The sequence below is a fragment of the Lactuca serriola genome, chromosome 5 (assembly GCF_051521515.1).
Source record: "Lactuca serriola cultivar US96UC23 chromosome 5, Lser_US96UC23_V15, whole genome shotgun sequence".
NCBI lineage: Eukaryota > Viridiplantae > Streptophyta > Magnoliopsida > Asterales > Asteraceae > Lactuca > Lactuca serriola.
In genome coordinates this window covers 220,136,205-220,158,788 of record NC_136412.1, presented here as the reverse complement: position 1 = coordinate 220,158,788, position 22,584 = coordinate 220,136,205, and the positions used below count along the sequence as shown (strand labels likewise).

General features: G+C 38.1%; 2 long non-coding RNA genes and 1 pseudogene across 3 annotated transcripts; 1 reads left to right on the top strand and 2 right to left on the bottom strand.

Moving 5' to 3' along the window:
* Positions 1-2,610: 2,610 nt before the first annotated feature.
* On the bottom strand, positions 2,611-4,086 carry LOC145053626 (uncharacterized). Of its 2 annotated transcripts, none has more exons than XR_013684556.1 (2): positions 3,910-4,086; positions 2,611-3,230 (listed from the first exon to the last, which is right to left on the bottom strand). It is a non-coding gene; the product is annotated as an uncharacterized LOC145053626 (long non-coding RNA). The 2 variants fall into 2 exon arrangements; XR_013684555.1 differs by lacking the exon at positions 3,910-4,086 and adding an exon at positions 3,703-3,903.
* A 396-nt stretch (positions 4,087-4,482) lies between these two features.
* Positions 4,483-8,185, top strand: LOC145053625 (uncharacterized). The gene is made up of 2 exons (XR_013684554.1): positions 4,483-6,626; positions 7,671-8,185. It is a non-coding gene; the product is annotated as an uncharacterized LOC145053625 (long non-coding RNA).
* A 411-nt stretch (positions 8,186-8,596) lies between these two features.
* On the bottom strand, positions 8,597-8,959 carry LOC145051453 (small ribosomal subunit protein eS27y pseudogene; annotated as a pseudogene).
* Between the last annotated feature and the right edge of the window lie 13,625 nt (positions 8,960-22,584).

Here is a 22,584-nt window from a genome sequence, read left to right as displayed (position 1 = left end):
TCAAGAAAAAAGGATGGTTCACACCGGATGTACATTGATTACCGGGAGTTGAACAAGTTGACGGTCAAGAACCGTTATCCATTACCGAGGATCGACAATCTGTTCGATCAGTTGCAGGGAGCGTCTTGGTTCTCCAAGATAGACTTGAGGTCGGGATATCATCAGATGAGAGTGCGGGATGAAGATATCCAAAAGATGGCGTTCAGAACTTGTTATGGGCATTAAGAGTTCGTGGTGATGCCGTTTGGGCTCACCAATGCACTGGCAGCGTTCATGGATCTCTTGAACAGGGTGTGCAGGCCGATGCTGGATCGGTCGGTGATGGTGTTCATCAACGATATTCTGGTATATTCGAGATCTAGAGAGCAGCATGAGGAGCATCTGAGAGATATTCTTGGGGTATTCAGGACGGAGAGGCTTTTCGCCAAATTCTCCAAGTGTGATTTTTGGTTACGAGAGGTCCAGTTCTTGGGACACCTCGTTAACCAGAATGGGATATTGTTCGATCCGGCCAAGATTGAGGCGGTTATGAGATGGGAGGTGTCGAGATCACCCACCAAGATCAGGAGTTTTCTAGGATTGGCCGGCTATTATCGAAGATTTATCAGGGATTTCTCAAAGATCGTCGTGCCTCTCACCAGGTTGACCCGGAAGGGTGCTGCTTTTTCATGGGGTCCGGAGCAGTAGACCTCATTTGAGACACTACGCCAGAGATTATGCGAAGCCCCAGTGTTAGCGCTCCCGGAAGGGATGGATGATTTTGTGGTGTATTGTGATGCATCGATATCGGGGTTGGGTGCAGTACTTATGCAAAGGGGGCATGTGATAGCGTATGCATCGAGGCAGCTGAAGCCTCATGAGACGAGGTATCCCACCTACGATCTAGAGTTGGGGGCAGTGGTGTTCGCCCTCAAGATATGGCGTCACTATTTGTATGGGGTTCGGTGTACCATATACACGGACCACAAGAGCTTGAAGTATTTGATGGATCAGCCAAATCTGAATATGCACTAGAGGAGATGGTTGGACGTGGTAAAGGATTACGATTGTGAGATCCTGTACCACCCGGGGAAAGCTAATGTTGTAGTTGATGCCTTGAGCCGTAGGGCGGAGAGTGCCCCGATTCGAGACATTTGTATGCGAATGACAGTGATGACTCCGGTGTTGGACACCATTTAGGAGGCCTAGGCAGAGGCTGTGAGACCGGAGAACCGCAAGAGAGAGCGGGTGATTGGGCATTACCGATAGCCGCAGGCTTATGACCTTTCATGGTCGGTTTTGGGTGTCGTATACAGGCGGGGCGCGCACCACTTTGACGGTGGAGGCGCATCGATTGAGGTTCTTGATCCATCCCGGGGCTACTAAGATGTATTTGGATCTGAAGAAAGATTATTGGTGGCCCTGTATGAAGAGGGATGTAGCATGGTTTGTTGAGAGGTGCTTGACCTGTCGCAGGGTTAAGGCCGAGCACCAATGTCTGCATGGCAAGTTGCAGCCACTTGAGGTTCCCTAATGGAAGTGGGAACATATTTCTATGGATTTCATCACCAAATTGCCGAGGACCGCGAGGGGGTGTCGATGCAATTTGGGTGATCGTCGACCGGCTGACGAAGAGCCCTCACTTTCTTGCTATCAGTGAGAGCTCTTCTGCTGAGAGGCTGACATAGTTGTATGTGAGGGAGGTAGTATCACGACATGGAGTGCCGATCTCAATTGTGTCATATCAAGATGTACGTTTCACTTCCAGGTTCTGAAAGAAGTTCCACAAGGAGTTCAGCACGGGGCTGCATTTCAGTACTGCTTACCACCCACAGACGGACGGACAGAGTGAGCGGACGATTCAGATGCTCAAGGACATGCTTCGGGCATGTGTGTTGGACTTCGGAGGGAGTTAGGACACATATTTTCCGTTAGCTGAGTTTTCCTACAACAATAGTCACCATTTGAGCATTGGTATGCCTCCCTTCGAGTTGTTGTATGGGAGGAGGTGTTGGACTCCCATCTGTTGGGGAGAGGTAGGGCAGTGAGTGATTGGTAGCACTGAGATAGTGCTTCAGACAACAGAGCAGATACAATAGGTCAGGCAGAGGTTATTGACGGCTCAGAGTTGCCAGAAGAGTTATGCGGATAGGCGACGATCCGAGCTTGAGTTCCAGGTGGGAGACTTCGTACTCCTGAAAGTATCTCCTCGGAAAGGAGTGATTCGATTCAGGAAGAGGGGCAAGATGGGGCCCCGATATATTGGGCCATTCACTACTAGAAAAACAACCTTTTAAGACGCGCAATGCGCGTCGTAAAACGCTCAAACAACGCGCAAATGCACGTCAAGAAAGACTCTGTCATAAAGAGAGACAACATGCTTTTGCGCGTCGTCTATAGACGACGCGCATTTACGAATGCAAAGCGTATCATTAAAACTCCTGTCAAGAAAGGTCATGTCATAAACGAAGATAACACACATTTTTGCGTATCGTAAATTTAAATGTTTAAAAAAATATATTTATATAATTCTTAATTTTTAAATTAAATTTGCGTTTAATGTCTCATAATAGAAATAAAATACCATATAGAAAAAATACAATCCATTGCATAATATAAAAAAAAAATTCATACTCAAAAAATAAAATAAATTGCACAAATTATAATATGTCATACAAAGAATCATTCAAATGTTAAACAAAAATAATACATTGTTAACATGGGTTATACATTCCTATAAAACTAACAAATAATCATCCATGTCCAAAGTCGGATCTACCTTCCTAATTTGTATGTATAAAAAAGACACATGTGTTAAACTTGTTACCATTAACATCTGATCGTATGGACTCAAATGTTAAACTAGTTACCATTTACATCTGATTCATATGGTCCACAGAAAGTCATGTGTTCTGCACCTCTAATTCAACAAGATTGTTACCTACATAAATGAAAACAAACATGAACATTAACAGCCCAATTATAAACAATTTCACAGGATGCCATATCATGTATTACCAAAAATGATGATCATTAATAAGTCCTTTCAAGGATAATTTGGTATGGATAGAAGATTAAACTAAATACAAATCATAAAGATTCCAAAAAACAGTCAATTGCATTGGAAGAAACATACAGTAAGCAGAAACCAGAGACAAAACATTGGGGTAATACACCTGATTAACCAACAGACCATTGTGTTGCCTCACTTTGTCAACCACTTCCTGAGCTGCAGCCTTCATCAAATTTATCTTGATAATAAAGAACAAGATGTTAACAGATAGCATATTCGATGTAAATTGAGCACTACATGAAATAGGAACCAAACACAGAATTGAAAAGGATGCATTAAGATATTGATTATTGTTCCAAAGAACTTAAAAAGATAAGAATATTCCATGAGAGATATGGATAAGTAATTATAGTTCACAAATCTAGGGCTGATACTTTATTGTGTAATTTAATGAATAGGTTAATGGGGATATATGTAATTTTAACAAGTCATAGAAGATAGGGATTAAATTCATGGATTTTAGAAAGGATTTTTGAATTCCTATGTCTAGGGTATTTTGTGGATTTCAATTTAATTCAAATCCTTACTTATTTACAACTCAATGAATAACACTTAAAGCTTCAAGAACATGGGAAGCACCTTCAAAGTGAATTCACATAAGCTCTCTCATCATATCCATATATTTTAAAATTTAAGAACAGGGGAAGTACCTTCAAATGATGTTTGAGTAACAAATAAATATGAAAAAGTGAAGGTTAAAGCCCTTTAACATCAGATCCATATAACAATCCTAAAACTGAAAAATCAAAAGCTTTAAAAATGAAATAGATATGTAGGCTGTAAAGATAAACAAAAACTAACAATATGAAAATACTGAAAAAAGCAGGATACAAATAGAGGATACGAACAAAGAAAACCTTATCCCCTATATGCATTTATGGTGGTGGTCGTACTGCCTTATAGAATATCAACAACGACTTAAATTTGAAATGATCATGGATATAGTTTGGACAGGGAATACCCCAAAATCTCAAGAGTGTGTAATAGATGGTGGGACCTGTTTTTACACAAATAATACTATGGAAGCAATAACATGCTTAGATAATAGAAAAAGGGTAAAAAATCATGTCACATAAATTAGAGGTCCATCATCAACTTTATTGGAAGAAGATGAAGTAGCAGATATCTTTTCTTTTGTTGGTAATCCACCACCAACAGGGGTGGAACACAAAAATTAAAACTAGGGGGCCGAAAACAAACTTTTAACGGAAATAACCAATGACAATTAATAATATAACTTTGTTTTGAATTTCTAACTATTACAGGTTTATGTTACCAAAATCCAAGCATAACCCACTAAATTATTATAGAAACATAGAAAGATATATATATATATATATATATATATATATATATATATATATATATATATATATATATATATATATATATATATATATATATAAAAGCCCTTCCTTTCTCCAGCCGTTTAGAACAAATTCATAGGGATCAAATGCCTCCACGTAACCCACTCTTGGAACGACGCAATTTATCAAAATGTCAATTAATTTAAACTTTCTGATCGTCGCATCCATTCTACCACTCTTCTTTTTGCAATTCGAAATACCCTCCATCTTTCCGTCACGTGTATCGGTTCCCTCAACAAGAATAAGCCTACCAAATTTTCAACAAAAAGAATAAACTCTGGTTTGTTTCTTCATTATAATCAAAGCCTATCACAGAGAAAGGTACAAAGGGTGATTAGGAGGAACCGAGGAAGCATATGGGTCTAATCTAGGATGCCTACTAGGATTGGTATGAATGATGATTCGATCGATTATGGTGTCTCGTTCTCTGCTATTCTTGCCAATTTTCAACCCTACACTTATGAGAAACCAAAAATTATTTAGGCCTATTTTCACAAACTGAAGGAAACATATCTTGTCAGCTCGTATTGTGTGGAGGAATCAAACCCGAAATCTGAAAGTTAAGACCTGCTATATTTATTCTTACGAACCATAACTGTGGAGGTAGTCTTTGGTTGATACATAGGACTCCATCAAATGGGGAGTCGTTTTTCTCACCAATCAAAGGTTGTTGATGATTATATTTGAATGCTTTAAGGTATGGTCCTTTAATTTTAGATTTCATTAATTGGAAGTTAGGGTTTTACTCAAGCCGTGGTGGGTTTTCTTTATCTCCTTCAAATGTGTAGTTTCTTTTTCAATTGCGGTGAAATTTTTTTTTACACCCTAAAAATCTCGATCTTTTTTGTGATTTTGCAAAATGGATTTTGGTGGATTAATGTTTTGGGTTTGGTATGCTATTGATAAGTTAAAATAGGGTTCATGAATTACTTTGATTGTTCAATGCTTGACTTTGTCAAAAATGTTTGAATTCTTATCTATATACTCTGCATCTTTGCTTTTAGTTTTCTAGATAGTCTCTCCAAATTATTGTAATGAGATGTATAAGTGATTATTCCAATTTAGTACATATATTTATGGGATCTAATTTGAATCGTATCCTACAATTTCCTATAAAATAACTTGTGGCTCCTATTGTATAAATATTTTGGAGAAGCAATGTGGAAAAATATAATTTGTTTTATAGGAATAATTTGTTTTAACCTATTACAATAGCTATTTTTCTATTATCATAACATGTCTTAATATATGTTTTATATGAATGATGTCAAAAATGTCTTGACACTTGAAGGAGTGAGTTTTGAGGACAAATAACTATATGTGAATCTCATGTTTGATATTTATGTTTACTCGCAAATCGCAATATATGTAGTTCCGACATGTTAACCTAAAAATGAGTTCATTTGCATTATACTTTCTCCAATTGTTCAAATTAGTAACATGTAAATTTAACGAAAAATGAAATGAATCAAATGGGTTAAACTTGTCCGAAGTTGTGGACCCAAGTATACAATCAAGTTTTAATGTTAGACATTGACTGCTTAAAAGTTCTTTCCTTTTGTTTGTTAATGGACTTGTTTACATTTACCACATTAAAGTATGAATAACCTCAAGTAGCTTACAATCTACAAAAGTTTCATATGGAAGTGTCCTAATTGAGGTTGGTGGTTTTATGTGATTTACATTCTTATAATTGATTTATTCCTAATAGTTTTAAATTTATTTAGATAAACTAAACTAATGAGTTTTTAGCTGTATAACAATTATTTGTAATATTGTCAAAAGCTTTTATGCTGCGACATATTACATACGACTAAGGCCATGTTTCTTTTTCACATTAAGTGGCCGACACTTCTTGTTGCATATATACAATAAATTATTTTAAGGATAGGTTTGACTCGCTAGACCAGGCTGGAATCTTAATTTGGTTTATGGGATGACATCTAAGTTTAAAAGATAAGTGGAAAAATCAACTAATTGTTGAAGCATTCCTACATGTTGTTAGCTCTTATTTACTTTATGGTGTTTTCTGAGTTATTTAGTTCCAAAATCATGAAGTAACAATCTACTCCCACCTCCTCCATCAACAGTTGACAGCGATCAGAACCCTAATCTTCGGTCGTCAATAATTGACAACCATTTGTTATTATAAAGGTTTCGGATTATGATTCATGGAAATGAAGCTTGTTGCAATGTCTTTTAACCAGGTAAGATATGACCAAGTTTGTGATTTTTCTTCCTTGTTATTGAAAGCGAAGATGTAACCACTTACAATGCACTTTCATTGTTATGTCTACAACAACAACCTACTTTCCTTTTTACATGTTTGAACATTATATGTTGACAATTCCACCAAATATGCAAATATATGCAATTTTTATTATGGTTGTTTGTACATATGTAAATTCCAAAAAATAACAATGCTTTATCCTTTGTACCATCATAGGCAACATACTTTATTTTGTACGCATAATAGCAATGCACTTATTTTTGTTTACCAATAAAACCATTACGCTTTTTAATATATAGAATTAATAGGGAAAAGTAAGAATGGAAGTTCATTACTATTTGTTGCACTTAGCCTTTTATAAAATCCGAGAATGAGCGCTTCAATGTATCTTGGGGTTTGTTTCTCACTATGATCTTATGGTTTTTTCAGGAAATACTAAAAATACCCTTCATGGGTCGTGCTTAGCACGAGCCTTAAACCTACCTAGTATATATATATATATATATATATATATATATATATATATATATATATATATATATATATATATAAACAAGACTATTAAATATGAAGTTTTGTATTTATATTAACTTCATATTTAGTGTACCTTCACATATTTTTATTGCAACATTTACCCATTCACTCGTTCCTTTAGAGTTTAGTTATATATATATATATATATATATATATATATATATATATATATATATATATATATATATATATATATATATATATGACTAACTATGTTATCATCTATAATAATTAGCCTAAAAACTAATTAAAAGTTAATAAGTATTATAATTGATAACTAAGAAAATAATAAATAAATAAATAAATAAAACATATATTAGGATTATTAAATGAATTTTGCTTCTGTTTGTAGAGATACAAAAAGACAAAAGCATTAAAAGTCTTTTCTATATCTTTTAACCATTGAGATGACAAAGTTCAAATGTAAATACAGAATACTAAATCATGTGGCTGTCACTTTAACACATATGCATTTAAATTTTTGAAGAGAGCGAATACATACGAGAGAGCTAGAGAGACTTCTGGAGTCTTGAAGATGCCGACGAGACCTCGGACACAGCAAGACGAGCAGACGAGACCTCGAAAACTGCAAGACGAGCATCTTGAAGATACCTGGCCTGAAATGTTGAAAAAGGAAAACCACCAGATAACTGATCCAATAGAATAACAACAACCAGAAAGTAGGTTTTTGTATGTTAGTTTCCAAGTTTGACCAAAATTCCCTTTACTAAAAAGTTTATATAACCATCTTCTGATGATAAAAGATCCAAGTACCGTCCATACCATTCATGATCGAAGTCAGAAATTTACAAACATACAAATTGAATCTCTGCCAACTATGCACTTGGCTAAAATACCCCTGCATCAGAACTTGAAAAATCAGAACCCAAAAATACATTGTTACCTCTTTCACGTCATGTATACCAACAGATGTAATGCTACATGTATTACAATTATATACGCATTCATCAAATTATCAATACAAATGTGATACTGTAAACATTCAGCATGCTATGAAAACCTTGAAAAATACTAAGATAATCTCACGAAAACCTATTCTTTTTTTATATGTATGTGTTTTCTTTGAACAAATGTTAGCACTTATAGATCACATACATCATTCCAATACCTTTCTATTAAAGTCCGTCCTTAACAGTAACTGACATGATAGACAAAAGAAACCAATTGATAAACATAGTAGAATATGCTTTATGAAAACATACACATGAACATGGAAGTTTAAAAATCCATTCTTGGATCCGATACTAGCAGTCACCAACAAAAAATTCAAAGAAACTTTTAAAAATCTATACCTAATAGAAGCTTAATAGTGAGAAGACGGTCTGAATCACCTATCGTTCAATCAAAATATTCAAACACAAGCCCTAATTTTAAAAGATGATGGCTGGGGTCCAACAAGAAAAACTAGAATAAAATACTCAACTTGTAACTTTTTAAGTAATAGCACCGAAGCAACTTCTGATTAACCAGCCATAAAAGCAAGCAATAGGATCAATCTCCCTTCCTTCTAAAAGAGCATCCTTCATTGAGTCTTGCACGACCACCAGTCGGCTGACACAACACCGTGTGACAGTTTCCGCACACCACCACCATTTGAGAGTGGCTGAATACGGTTGTTATGTTGAAACAATCCTGGCACTTGACATCCGTGAAGAAAGAGTTCGGAGATTGAACAAGTCGTCTGAGCTTATGCTTCCTCTTCTCCAACTCAGCTGGGGGGTTAAGCAGATCAACGTCTTTTGGCAAAACCATCTTGTTTCGTGATGTATGTGAATCAAGAAGTCTTGGATATCAAAGAATAGGGTTGCGCAACAAAAACCTAAAAGAAAAAAAGAGAGAGTTAATTAGAATCCAAGCATGAAGTGTTAATTTGAAGCTGGAGATGAATAATAAATCAAGACCTTTAGCCTTCAATTCAACTGGACAAAATATGTAGCCAATGGGGAAAGTCGGTGACATGAGAAGGTGGTGGCAAAGGGATATGTACAGGTGGTGAGCAGCTTCATCCAACATTGTTGTAATCATTGTCTAAGGCGGAAAAGTAGACGTCTAGACTAAAGGGAAAATATTTTCAATTAAATAGAGATAGGGTATTAAGAATTGGGAATGGGAAGTATAAAGCTAACAGCCAATGTGGGGAGAAAGAAGATGATAGCGTCAAGAAGCAAGATTAGGGCAAAGAAGGATACGAAGGGAAGGAGAAGATGCGGGGTTTCAAATTTTTGGGGATTTCCATTCCCTCTAAACACTACACAAGAAGACGCTCTGCTGCAATGGTTGATTTTAACCTATATACAGTAAGAAATTAGAAGATATCAAAGGAGTAGGGGGTCAATTTTTTTCATTTCCAAAAACCTAAGTGTTATGAGAGAGATGACGAGAGGTGAAAGAATAGTCTGGTTTTTAGTGTAATGCATAAGGTTGTGGTTTGTTGGTGGCGGCTGGGGAGAAGAAGATAGATCTGATGAAGGTCAGTGGTTGTGTCTAGGGTAAGAGGGAGAGAGAAAGGGGGGAGAGAATGGCTCTGTGTGATTTTACGAGAGATAAGGCTATCCAGAGGAGAGAGTGCAGAAGCGGGGTATTCAAAATTTTAGATTTTTAGAGATCTCTCTTTAAAAACGCGCGTTTAGTGAAAAAAATATAAAGCGACATTTGTAGATGACACACACTTAAAGTAAGTGCCTTCCGTGTTTTTAATTTTGTTTTGTTTGACAATAATTTTAGGGCACGCACAAATGCGTGTCCTCTATCCTTCGAATTTTGGAATTTTGACATTAATTTTAAGGGCACGCACAAATGCGTGTCCTCTATCAGTGTGTGTCATTATTTGCGCGTCGTAAAAGGCTGTTTTTCTAGTAGTGATTCAGGGTGATCGCGAGGGTGGGAAGGGTAGCATATCAGTTGGAGCTACCTGCGGAGTTAAGTAAGATATATGATACCTTCCACGTGTCTCAGCCGAGGAAGTGTATAGTTGACAAGTCGGCGGTGGTGCTGCTGGAGGATATTCAGGTGGATGCGAGCCTGAATTATGCTGAGAGACCAATCGCAATCTTGGATCGGAAGATCAAGGTTCTGAGGAACAAGGACGTGCCCCTGGTTCAGGTCCAGTGGCAACATCAGAAGGTGTCCGAGCTGATTTGGGAACCGGAGTCGGAGATGCGGAAGCAGCATCCGGAGTTGTTTTCAGCATGAGACTTCGAGGGCGAAGTTTGGTTCTAGTGGGGAGAATTGTAACATCTCGAAATTCAGGTACAACTATTTAACCCTTCTCTTTTGTCAACCTGTCAAAATTAGCCCTTGAGTGGAAAATATTGCAAATGAGTACGCTGCGCGTACTCATGCGCTTAAGTTGGACGCGGACTCGCCTAGGTACGCTGGGCGTACCCAGGGTTACGTTGGGCGTAGCGGGCCCAGATGCAAACCTTAAATTGTGGCTTGTGTATTATTAAAAGAGTGCTAAGGCCTTATCCTCAGCCACCATTTAAGAGAGTGAAACCCTAATAGAGTATTTCCTTCGTCCTAAAGCTTGTGTGTGAGTCTTTTGAGCTAAAAGTGCCTTTGTGTGTTAGTGAAGAAGAAGGGGAGGTGCTTGTGGAGGCTAGGGTTTGAAGTTCAAGCTTGGATCTGAGTTCTTCAGAGGGAGGAGCTTCACTTAGAGGTATAAAGCTCAGAACTTTCCTCTTTATTTTGGTTTGGTGTTGCATGGTCCATTTTTACGGTTAAAGTCCCAAAGGTGGAGACTTTATGAACAAAAGGGACTCCATGGACCTAGATCTATCCCATTTCAATGATATATGTGCTGTAGATCCATAAAAATCCCAACTTGGTCGTTATTATGGAGTCATGCTTGAGTTATGGGCTTTTAAGTGTTGGAAATGGAATGATATGGGTGTTGGTGACTTTTACAGCCATGCAAAGGCTTAAAGTCACCGACTTTATGGATTAAGAAGCTTAGAGACAGTCAGATCTGAAAGTTGGACGTGTGTCTGAACCGTTTAAGACCCAAAATCAAAAGGAATATGAAACCGGGAGTTATGTGGGGCATAATCCTAGTACGCGCAGTGTAAGGGTTCGCGTTCCCCGATTCTGTGAAGTCGCCGGGTACGCCCAACGTACTGATTTGGTACGCGCAACGTAACCCGAAGGGTTGACTTTCGTTGACTTTTAGGGTTTTGGTCAACATTTGGACTTTTGGTTCAGGGAGGGGTAAAAAGGTCTTTTACCCTTTTGTGGGATTGTAGGAATGGATTTAATCTAGCCTTGAGAGCCATTATTTATTAGTATTGTTTATGTGATTAGGCGGGGGTACATCAGTGTTCTCATGTGCGAGATTATCCGAGAATCTCGAGCTGAGTATTCTCACTATACTGTACCTGGAAGGGTACCCATGTGTGACTGGAAGGTCTTATATGCTATGAGATGTATGTGCTATATGCTAATACGTGATATGTATGCGTTATGTATGCTATGTATGTAAGGACCAGAAGGTCAAGATGATATGGACCGGAAGGTCAAGAGGACATGGACCGGAAGGTCAAGAGGTTACGGACCGGAAGGTCGACATGGGTAGGACCGGAAGGTCTACTAGGATTCGGGACGGAAGTCGCCTGAGACACTTGGACCGGAAGGTCCCACAGAGTTATGGCCTAGAAAGGCGTATGTGTTGTATGTGGAATTTTGGGGAACTCACTAAGCATTTATGCTTACAGTTGTTGTGTTGTGTGTTTCAGGTACTAGCAAGGACCGTGGGAAGGCGCCGGCATGATCCGTACACACTGAGAGGATTTATGTATTGAGATCTTTTGAGATTCTGGGGTTTGTTTGTTATGATGACATTGGATACAGTTTGTTTGATATTGTTTTGGTGATTGAAAATATGATTTAAAAATGAAAAATTGTTTTGAAAATTTACGTTATTACAATTAAAGTGCTTTTGTAGGTTAGAAATCTGCTTGGTCTTCAGAGCTTTATCCTCTTGAAGATCAGAAACTTGAATCTTCATATTTACATTCTCGCTCAACAGATCATTAACTTGAATATTGAGCTCTATGTTCTTTTGATCCAATACATTTACTCTCTTTTGAAGCTCATCAATAACTGAATCATCTTCTCCTAAATGACCTTCTCTAAAAGAAATTCCTTTAGCTGTAGAAGAAGGTATTGAAGTTTGTTCCTGAGCTAGATGCATGGCTAGCCGTACAGAGGCATCATCAAGATCTGCCCTAGGAGAAGAGAATCCTGCTTGAGCAGAGGAACCACCAACCTCAAAGATGGTGCTAGGACCTTCAATAAAAGGTTCTGTTTAGACAATAGCAGGGGTAGTTGTTGGATTAATTGGCAGGCCTTGAGATAAGTCAGAACCCAGAAGCCCGTGTCTAGGATCACGTCTTCTTCTCTTTGACGGAGGTTGTGAGGTCTGGATTGTTGAATCATCACTTTGAAGTGGTTCAGTTGTAGGTGAAACAACATGAAGGGGAGGAATCCCTGACACTGTCACCATGGTAGTTGTCGTATCAACCACTTGATCGCTAGCAGGTGTTGACTCGAGAACGTCATTAGAGTCCCTTATCTCCGTTGCTGGATGAGCAACATCACTGATATTGTCAAGTAGTGTGTTGAGATTGACATTTGACAAAAAGTCTTCATTACTTCCAAAGTTAGTCGGAATCTCATCTTTATTAAAGCCTTTAAGATCAAGGTCTTCATACTGATCAGTCTCAGTCACTTTCTTAGAAGACCCTTCATTGTAGTCACTTTCGACTTGGACTGATTGCAGGTCATGCTCCTCAGCTACAAAACCATCGGAAGCAATTGTCTCTTCCTTTTCTTGATCTGACATCGTGATCACATCCTCTTCTGAAATAACTTTTTCTGTTGAAGTAGGCTCAGAGGATATTTTGTCAGAAGATCCATGAGACTCGGATGCCTCATTTGGCTCAGCAAATCTTCCAAATTTTACAAGTGGATACAGTCCTTAAAAGATGACCTTTCCCTTGTGATTTTTCTTGATGAGCCCAACAGTGTGAGGGCCTAAGGACTTCATATCAAGTGTATCTCCCTCCTTGACCATATCAGGAAATTGTTTGTTGATGAATAGCTGAATGAACCTGGGATACATCAAGAAGGTATCCCGAGTTATAGTGTTGATGTTGACTACGAACTTGTCCAGGATAAACCTCGAAAAGTTGAAGCCAATCCCTGCAGCAAGAGAACAATAGCTCCAGTGTTCCTCAGAGATATTTCATCCGCACCAGACCTCCTGCCGGAGATGCATGTCCAATAAGGTGGCAGAAGCTTCTTCACTGTAGGAGGAGAGTCGCCTTCGTACCCCATCTTTTTTAGAATCTTTTGAGCGTCTTCAATCCCGATCTCAGTGAGAAAACTAGGTAAGTCATTGATCAGCAACGTTTCTCTAATGAACTGCGCAGTGATTACAACCTTGCATCTCTTAACGATTGCATCCACAGTCACTGCTCCATCATCATCTCTTTTCATCTTGGCAGTCTGCCAGAACTCCCTTATGATGTTCTGATAGACCACAATGTTCATGGTGATGGCGGAGGCCAGGCAACATTCTCTCAAACCATGAATCATCGACCTGAATTCTCCATGAGCAACTGGAGGATCTGCCAGTATAATTGCCAAGTTATGCATGTCTGCGAACTGTAAACTTGCCATTTGATCTGCACCAAAACATACCAAGTAAGAAAAGAAAGATATTTGAGCAAATAATATTTCAATTGATTTAAATTTAGCCCAAAAATTAGTTATTTTGTCCAAAATTTGAGTTCAAGGTCAACCAGAAGTTTACGGTTAACCTGGGGTTTACGGCCGTAAACCCATGGCCGTAAGCTCAAGGCCGCAAACGGAGATTACGGACGTAAGCTCCTTGGTCGTAAGCTTGGGCCGTACGCTCCGACATACCTATTTTCATCAATTTTAGGCTCAGAACGCAACGATTTCGTGAAACAACTACACATCCATGGTCGGAATCTTACTACCTTTGAGATGATCGGAGCAATTTCACAAGAAAAACGTTTTTTTTCGAAGATGAGAGAGAAAGGGAGAGAATTTGCGGCCGGAAGCTGAAAAGTGAAGAATGAGAGAGTTTCTAGCTGTAAACTCTCTTATATACCCTTGGCTATTTTACCTGCTGTCCACACAGTGTAAGGCACAGTCCAATATTTCAAATAATTTTCAAAAATAAAACTTTTGAGGATTTAAAAAATTAACAGTAACATTAAATTTAAAAATAAAATAAAATAAAAAATAAAAATATCTAAATTTTAAAAATTAAAAAAAAAACTTTGACTACTTTTAACAATATAATAAAAATTAAAATTAACATAGACAAAAATAAAAATAAAATTAAAAATAAAATAATTTCCAAAATTTAAACTTTAAATTTGGATAATTACAAAATAAAATTAAAATGAAACAAAAATAAGAATAAAATAAAGTTAAAATAAAATAGACTAAACTTATCTAAACAAACACTGAATATAATTTTGTGACTTAGGGATCAAAGTTGTTAGACAGCCTTGGTCTACTTATCGGTATCTTTACCTTTATGTCTATGTCTGATCGATCGTCGGTATTGTGGTCCACTTAAACACGAAAAATTGTGATAAAATTTTGACAATCTATTAAAAACAAGATCTTTTTGATTCTATATTCTTAAATAGATTTCTAGGGACCATTTATCTGACGACGACCAGGGATATTGTTGTCCACCTAAATTGAGCAACGAGATCTACAAACAATCTGTAAGTATTCGATTTTAATTGTACTAGCACATGTTTCCCGCTTCCTGATATGCTCCAGTAATCAAGAACCTCCAGAATACTCCTTACATCGGGTGAGCAGACAATTATTAAGAGAGAAGATAGATTTAGAATGCATATGCTATACACCCAGGTCGGATCTCTTCCAATCACGAAGAGGATGAAACATATGACTAGTTGAAGTTTTAGAGGGACTGAGAAAAATAATGATGCATATACTGTGTACCAGGTCGGATTGTAAGTCACGCAAATGAGACATTATATGGCTAACAGATTGAAAGAATTGCATAGAGAGAAGATGCAGAAAGATAGAATTGCATATGTTACAGTCCAGGTCGGATCTTTCGATCACGCAAAGGAGGCAACATATGACTAACAAACAGAAAGAAAGAAAATAACCTTCTACAGACCTAATTTATCGGAATTCCCCAGTCACCCCATCAATACTGGAATTAAGGAAAAAATCCGCACATCAAGGAAAAGTTAATCCACAGTTCTAGATACGGGTTCTTTTAATGTGACCAGTAGACTCCCATGCATATCTCCCCGCTCAACCTATCCGAGCGTCGTATTGTCAAGCTAAACGGATCTAACTAGTTTATGATTTGTCATGTCCTTGAATTCCTTAAGTTCAAATCCTCCTAGTCAAGTCCATTTAGAATCTTTCGTGCCTACCAGCGCATCGAACACAGAGCGTAGACAATTTAATTTTGGTACGTTACACAGATTCAGATTGCCTGTTATCACTTGATAATATCACTTCCCAACACATCACCTACAAGCAAGACTATCAGCAACATATTTTTGATTTACTGATTTTTTATTGTTTTTGGATTTTTGAAATTTTTAATTTTTTGTTTGCTTTTTGTTTATTTCTCCCCCTAAATTTATGCATGGGTGAGAATGAAATCACTAAAATGCACAAATTTAAACTAATCTAACCAAAAATAAAATAGAAAATAAGAATTAAGAAAATAAAAATTAAAATAACTTAAAATAAGTAAAAAATAGAAAAATAAAATTCATCCTGAAAACGAATCATTTTCAAAAATCCCACAAGCACATTGAATCGAGCTTTGTTAAAAAGCTTGGTGAACAGATCCGTCACATTATTAGCAGTGAGAACCTGTTCCAGCCGGATGAGTGAACGTTCATAACAGTGTCTGATAAAATGAATTTTAATATCAATGTGATTGGTTTTGGAATGTTGGACAGGATTTTTAGAAATTTGAATCGCATCCTCATTATCACAGTAAATAGGGGTTTCTAGATAATTCAAACCGTAATCCAACAACTGATGTTGGATCTAGATAACTTGAGAGCAACAAGTAGATGCAGCAACGTATTCCGCTTCAGCTGTTTAAGTTGAGACGGTGTGTTGCTTCTTGCACTACCACGACACCAACCTATCTCCAAGATATTGACACCCTCCTGAAGTAGATTTCCTGTCAAGCTCACAGCCTCCATAATTACTGTCAGCAAAAACATATAAATCAAATTCTGAATTTTTCGGATACCAAAGACCCAATTTTGGGCTGCCTTTGATATATCGAAAAATTCTTTTGACAGCAATAAGATGTGAAAATTTAGGATTACCCTGATAACGTGCGCATTGACAAACTGCAAACATTATGTCTTGATGGCTTGCAGTAAGATACATCAACGATCCGATCATTGATTTGTAGTGTGTATGATCTACGGATTCGCCATCAGTATCTCGAGTCAGCAGAGGTCTTTTGGCCATCGGCGTCGATGCAGGTTTAGCGTCTTGAAACCCGAACTTCTCAAGAATGTCCTCCACATACTTGGCTTGATGTAGCAGGATTCCGATTGAATTTTGTTTGACCTGAATCCCTAGAAACATGGTCATTTCTCCCAACGAACTCATCTCAAACCGCTTTTTCATAATGCCTTCAAACTCCGTGCATAGCTACGGACTGGTAGACCCGAAGATAATGTTGTCAACGTAGATTTGAACCAGAATCTGATCATTACCAACATGCTTGATAAAAAAAGTTTGATCGATAGTGCCACGAGAGTATCCATGCCCGAGCAAGTGCTTTGTAAGGGTCACATACCACGCTCAAGGAGCTTGATGTAACCCATACAGTGCCTTGTCCAACTTGTAGACATGATTAGGAAACTTCGAGTTAACGAACCCAGGGGGATGATCAACGTAGATTTCTTTCTTCACTTTGCCATACAAGAAGGCTGTCTTGACGTCCATTTGATAAACCGTGAAGTTCGTGTAGGAAGCATATGCAAGGAAGATACGAATAGCCTCCAAGCGAGCTACTGGAGCATAAGCCTCAGTATAATCAAGACCCTCGGCTTGTCGAAACTCGCGAACTACCAATCTAGCTTTATTTCACACTATACCCTCTGAATTATCCTCCTTGTTTTGATAGACCCAACGTGTGTCAAGAGACTTTTTGCCTTTTGGTAACTCAACCAATTTCCAAACCTGAGCTTTTCAAACTGATTCAACTCTTCATCCATAGAATCTACCTAGCTAGGCTCATTCAGATCCATTTCAACATTCTTGGGCTCTATTTAAGAGATAAAGCTAGAATAGAGACATGTATTGACATCTCCACTCTGACTTCTGGTTTTAACTCCATCACCTAGCTGACCAATGATATTCTCGATCGGATGATCGCGCTGAATTCTTGAGGTATCTCCTGGCTGATATCATTAAGTGAGACGGGAAGATTGTGAATATTGACACCTCCTTCATTTGCTGATTGTTCCACACCAGATGGATCTGCTACAAACTCATTAGAAATGTCTTCACGAAAGAGTAGTTCCATAAAAGTTGAAGTGACAGTGGAAGCATCTCTAGACCTGAACTCTCTTTCAACAGGAGTAAGAGGTGTAGCATCAGCATCAGGAGTATCATTCTAAACTGGATATTTTGGACTATCAGGTGGTACACATGACTCCCCCTCTAATGAAGCAAAGGACTCCCCTTAGATGGTGAAGAGGATACCGTTGGGGGTTTGTAGCCAACTTCTTCATCTTTGTCTTCAGAAACATTCTTCAAACCAGAGGAAGACCCAGATGAACTATCTAAAGACACATTTATAGACTTGAAAAGCGATGTGTAATCAAATAGCCAATCCGGACCCACTCGAGCATCCGTTTCATTCTCCTCCAACCAGCGCACGTCATAGGATTCCACAATCTACTTTGTCTTCTTATTGTAAACCCTATATGCGGTGGGTGCAACATACCGTACGAAGTAACGATCATCGGCTTTGGCATTGAACTTTGGGTTGGACTCTAGGTGAAGAAGGGTGCAAGGATAGCTAAATACATGGAAATAACTGACTGATGGCTTGTGACCATATAAAATCTCATAGGGTGTCTTCATCTGAGCTTTGTTGATCAACACCCGATTCTGAACGTAGCAAGCAGTGTTAATCGCCTCAGCTTAAAAGAAAACCGGCAACTTGGAGTCACACAACATCGTCCTTGCAGCGTCTTTTAAAGTTCTATTTCTCCTTTCAGCAACACCATTTTGTTGAGGTGTGTGAGCAGAGCTGTATTGACATATAATCCCTTTTTCTGTGCAAAAATGATCTAGAATAGAATTCTTGAACTCTGTTCCGTTGTCGGTACGAAGCGCTTCACCTGATTATTGGTTTGGTTCTCAATAAGCATTATGAACTTCTTTATCAGATCTGCAACCCCAACTTTGTTGGATAAGAAGAAGACCCACGTAAAACGAGAGAAATCATCAATCACAACCAGACAGTATGAAATTATGTTGATGCTTAGGACGTTGACTGGACCGAACAAGTCCATATGTAATAATTGAAGCACCTGATTGATTGAGTTAACCTGTTTTGGCAGGTGTGGTTTTCTATGATGTTTACCTTGGGCACATGATACACACTTCTCAAACGTTATAAAATCTCTGACAGGTAAACCATGGACCATCTCATTCTTTGCAAGACGATTTAGGTTTTTGGCGTTAGCATGACCGAGTCTTCGGTGCCACTGAATTTCATTTTGTTCGGAGACCTTTGAAAAGGGACAAGTAACTTGTTCGGGAAGGTTTCTATTCATATCAATAATGTAAGCATTTCCATCCTTCTTAGATTTGACAAGAATCCATTCTTCCGGGATGACAATGCCTGGCTTGAGAATCATACATTCCTTATCAGTGAAATGTGTAGAATAACCTTTGTCGCATATCTAAGACACACTCAACAAACTATGCTTTAACTCGGGAGCAAAGTTGACATTCTCGAAACTTAACACTCCATTTGTAACGGTTCCTCTCTAAGTGATCTTGCCACCTTCTCCACCTGCAAAGGAAACATATCCCCTATTAAAAGATTGAATGTTGTTTAGTTGGGAGATATCTCCTGTCATATGTCGGGAGTAGCCGCTATCGACAAACCAAGGTCTGACGACATTTCCTCTGCAACTGTCCCTGCAAAATGTGCGGGATCATTCAGATTTGGGAACCCATGTCATCACTTTCTCGGGTTGACCCTTCACTTTTTCAGATTTATCATTATTGACTAACTTTTCAGAGGATGTTGATGATGGATTGGAATTTATTTTGGGCATCCATCGGTAATTAGGTTTCCTAATAGTCACCGATGGTTTTGAAATAGGTTTCTTATCAGTTTGCATTGAGCACTTGGGTTTTGTACTAGAAGTGGTTGAAGACCCAGAGCTGCTCCTTGACGAAACTGATCTTGGCGGAGCCGTGTTCGGTTTTGACAAACTGTTTAGGACTTTGTTACGAAAAACCTTTTTATTATTTTGAAAAACTGCCCTTTTTCTACTACAATCATCCTTCCAATCATCATTCCGAGAACGAGCTCTAAAGGACTTTCTAGTTAAAGACCTTCCTCTAAATTAATTCTCTCCTCGTTGTGACGTATAATGTACAAACATTCTATTTAGACAATTCCTAGCTATATGACCACCAATACCACAATTAAAACAAATTTGTTTCTTATTATTAAAACCTGTACTACCCTTTTCAGATTTATTTTCCATACCGACACCCTTACTTTTCTCACATGAACATGAACACGAAGCAGGTTATGAGATAAATGAGGGTGTATCAGATGGAGTGACTTGTGGAAATGGTGAGTTTTTATTAGCATCATTACAAACATCAGAATTATCAAACATCTCATCAAACACTTTAAAACAATTCAAACCAGTATCAGCAGGTGCATAAAAATCACAAAAAACATTGTCACTTTTAACATCAGAAAAAATAAAGTCTTTATTTAAAACTAAAACTTCAGGTTCGGACTCAGTTTATTTTCAGAAACAAATCCTTCAACTTCGTGCTTTGATTGATTTAAGGATTGATCTGCAGGGGAAGTAGAAATGTTAGTATTTTCAACATTAATAACTCCTCCTGAAACAAGACCTATTGGCTGCCATAAACCATGAAAGATTCATTGGCAATCTCCTCATCAGAGACAGGGCGATACTGATAATTGTGATTGAAAGGAGGAAGCACTTTATCATATCCCAAACCCTTTTTCTGGTTTTGTTTAAACTGTAGGAAATGGTCAATCATCTTGGCAACTACCTTGCTTGATACATCATATTTTTTAAAATCAAAGTTTGATGTATCAAATTTATTCTTTAATGTATCAAGCTTAACAATTAACTCAGCATTTTGTATCTTGATATAATCATAGTTTTCACATTTATTACTGTAGTCTTCCTGAAGTCTCCTAAAGTCCTTTATTTTTGTCTCTAATTAGGCCTTTAAGGGGTTTTGTCCTTTTCTAAGTTGATAACCCTCATATCTAAGGTCCTGTACTTCTCTACGTAATGATTCTATTTCCTCACGAAGAATTTTAACATAATCAATACAAGCTTGAGAACAAGAAGGCAAACTTACCTCATTTTTCTTTGGTTCAGAAGTAGAAGATACCATCAATGCAAAATGAAGCTCCATCATCTTTTCTTCAGCTGCAATACTCTCCACGGAAGCTTCATCCTTAACTTGGGCCAAGTGAGAATTTTCAGGTTTTGAAATGTGCAGGGGCTCAAAATCTGGTCCTCCTAGTCAAATAACGGAGCAATCGTAGCCTTTTCACTATTGACCTGAGCACCTCCCCGATTGTTTCCCACTGCAACCATTGTCCGGTTAGTGTTTAATCTTCTATCCGGCTTCGGGCACTCACGAGCAAAATGACCCGACTCGTGACAATTGAAATAGCACAACTTCCCTTTGCTAAACCCCACCTTTTTATTAGCGCTCATCCCCCAGTTATTCTTCCCCGTCTTCTTCGAAAACTACTTTGCCCTAAACACTGCCATGACAATTTGCCATGTAATATCCATCTATTCCACGTCTTCTGGATGAATCTGATCCAGATCAGCAAATGAAAATTGTGGTGGAAGATCTTCAGCTACAAGAGAATTCGAACAGTTAACAAGTCCTGTGGCGAGAGTAAGATTTTCATCATACTCCTTTGAATTTGAGGAAGAAGCCGCATTTGAGGAAGGAGCAACTTGAGGAGCAACAAACGATTGGTTCTGAGAAAAAGGCATGGATGATGTAGCAGGAAGTGAAGTAGCTGATGAAGTGGAAAAGGATTGAGTTTGAGCTTGCTGAGCAGCAAATGGTTGACATGGAGAGGGAAAGGTGAGAGATGAAAGAGTATTGTTAGATGAAATCCCAAGGTTTGCAGTTGAATATGAATTCACATGATTTATCTCCTGCTGTTTATCATCAATATCACACGCCTTGATGGTCGCCGTCATTTCTGCAAGAGTAAGGCGATTTAGATCCTTGGTCTTCTTAATGACAGCTACATTCATGTCCCATGACTTTGGAAGAGCATTCAACAACTTTTTATTTATTTCAGACTTTGTCAAGAAGATCCCAGCTATAGTCATCTCAGTGGTGAGAGTTGTGAATCGCTGCAGCTGTGCCTCCAGGGTTTCTCCAGGAATATAGTTGAACATGTTAAACCTTTGTCGCAACATATCCTGGCAGCTTTCCTTCATGTCTTCATTACCTTCATATACCTCAATCAAGGCTTCCCACAAAGCCTTAGCTGAAGTATACTCTCTGAAACCTTGAGCTATATCAGGAGATAAAGCCATGGTTAGAGTGACCAAAACCCTTTCCTGTTCTTCTACTTTCTCAAAATCTTCATCCGTGTAGTTTTCAACAGCTTTGTCAACTACTTGCCTTGCAACAGTTGTGGTAATTCTGACAGGATTCTTGATGATGCTTCTCCAAATCTTGAAGTCCTTCATTTTAATGTACTTTTCAATCCGGTATTTCCATTCAGGAAAACCATCTGCAGACAGCAGCCTTGGAATGCGTGTAGTGGTGCCCATAACAGAATCCAGCTCATGATGATGTGTTTGACTTTGAGATTTATTCTGATTTTAAAACTTAAAAATTAAAAAAATATAAGATTGTGAAAATTGAGTTTACGGTCAGTTGTTTACGGTCGTAAACTGTGTTTACGGTTGGGGTGTTTACGGTCAGGCAGTTTACGGTTATTTATGATGCAATGATTACGGTTTAAGAACACAATTTACGCCTCTTGAATGTGCTTGAGTTTACGGTCGTAATCTTTTGGCAGTGAA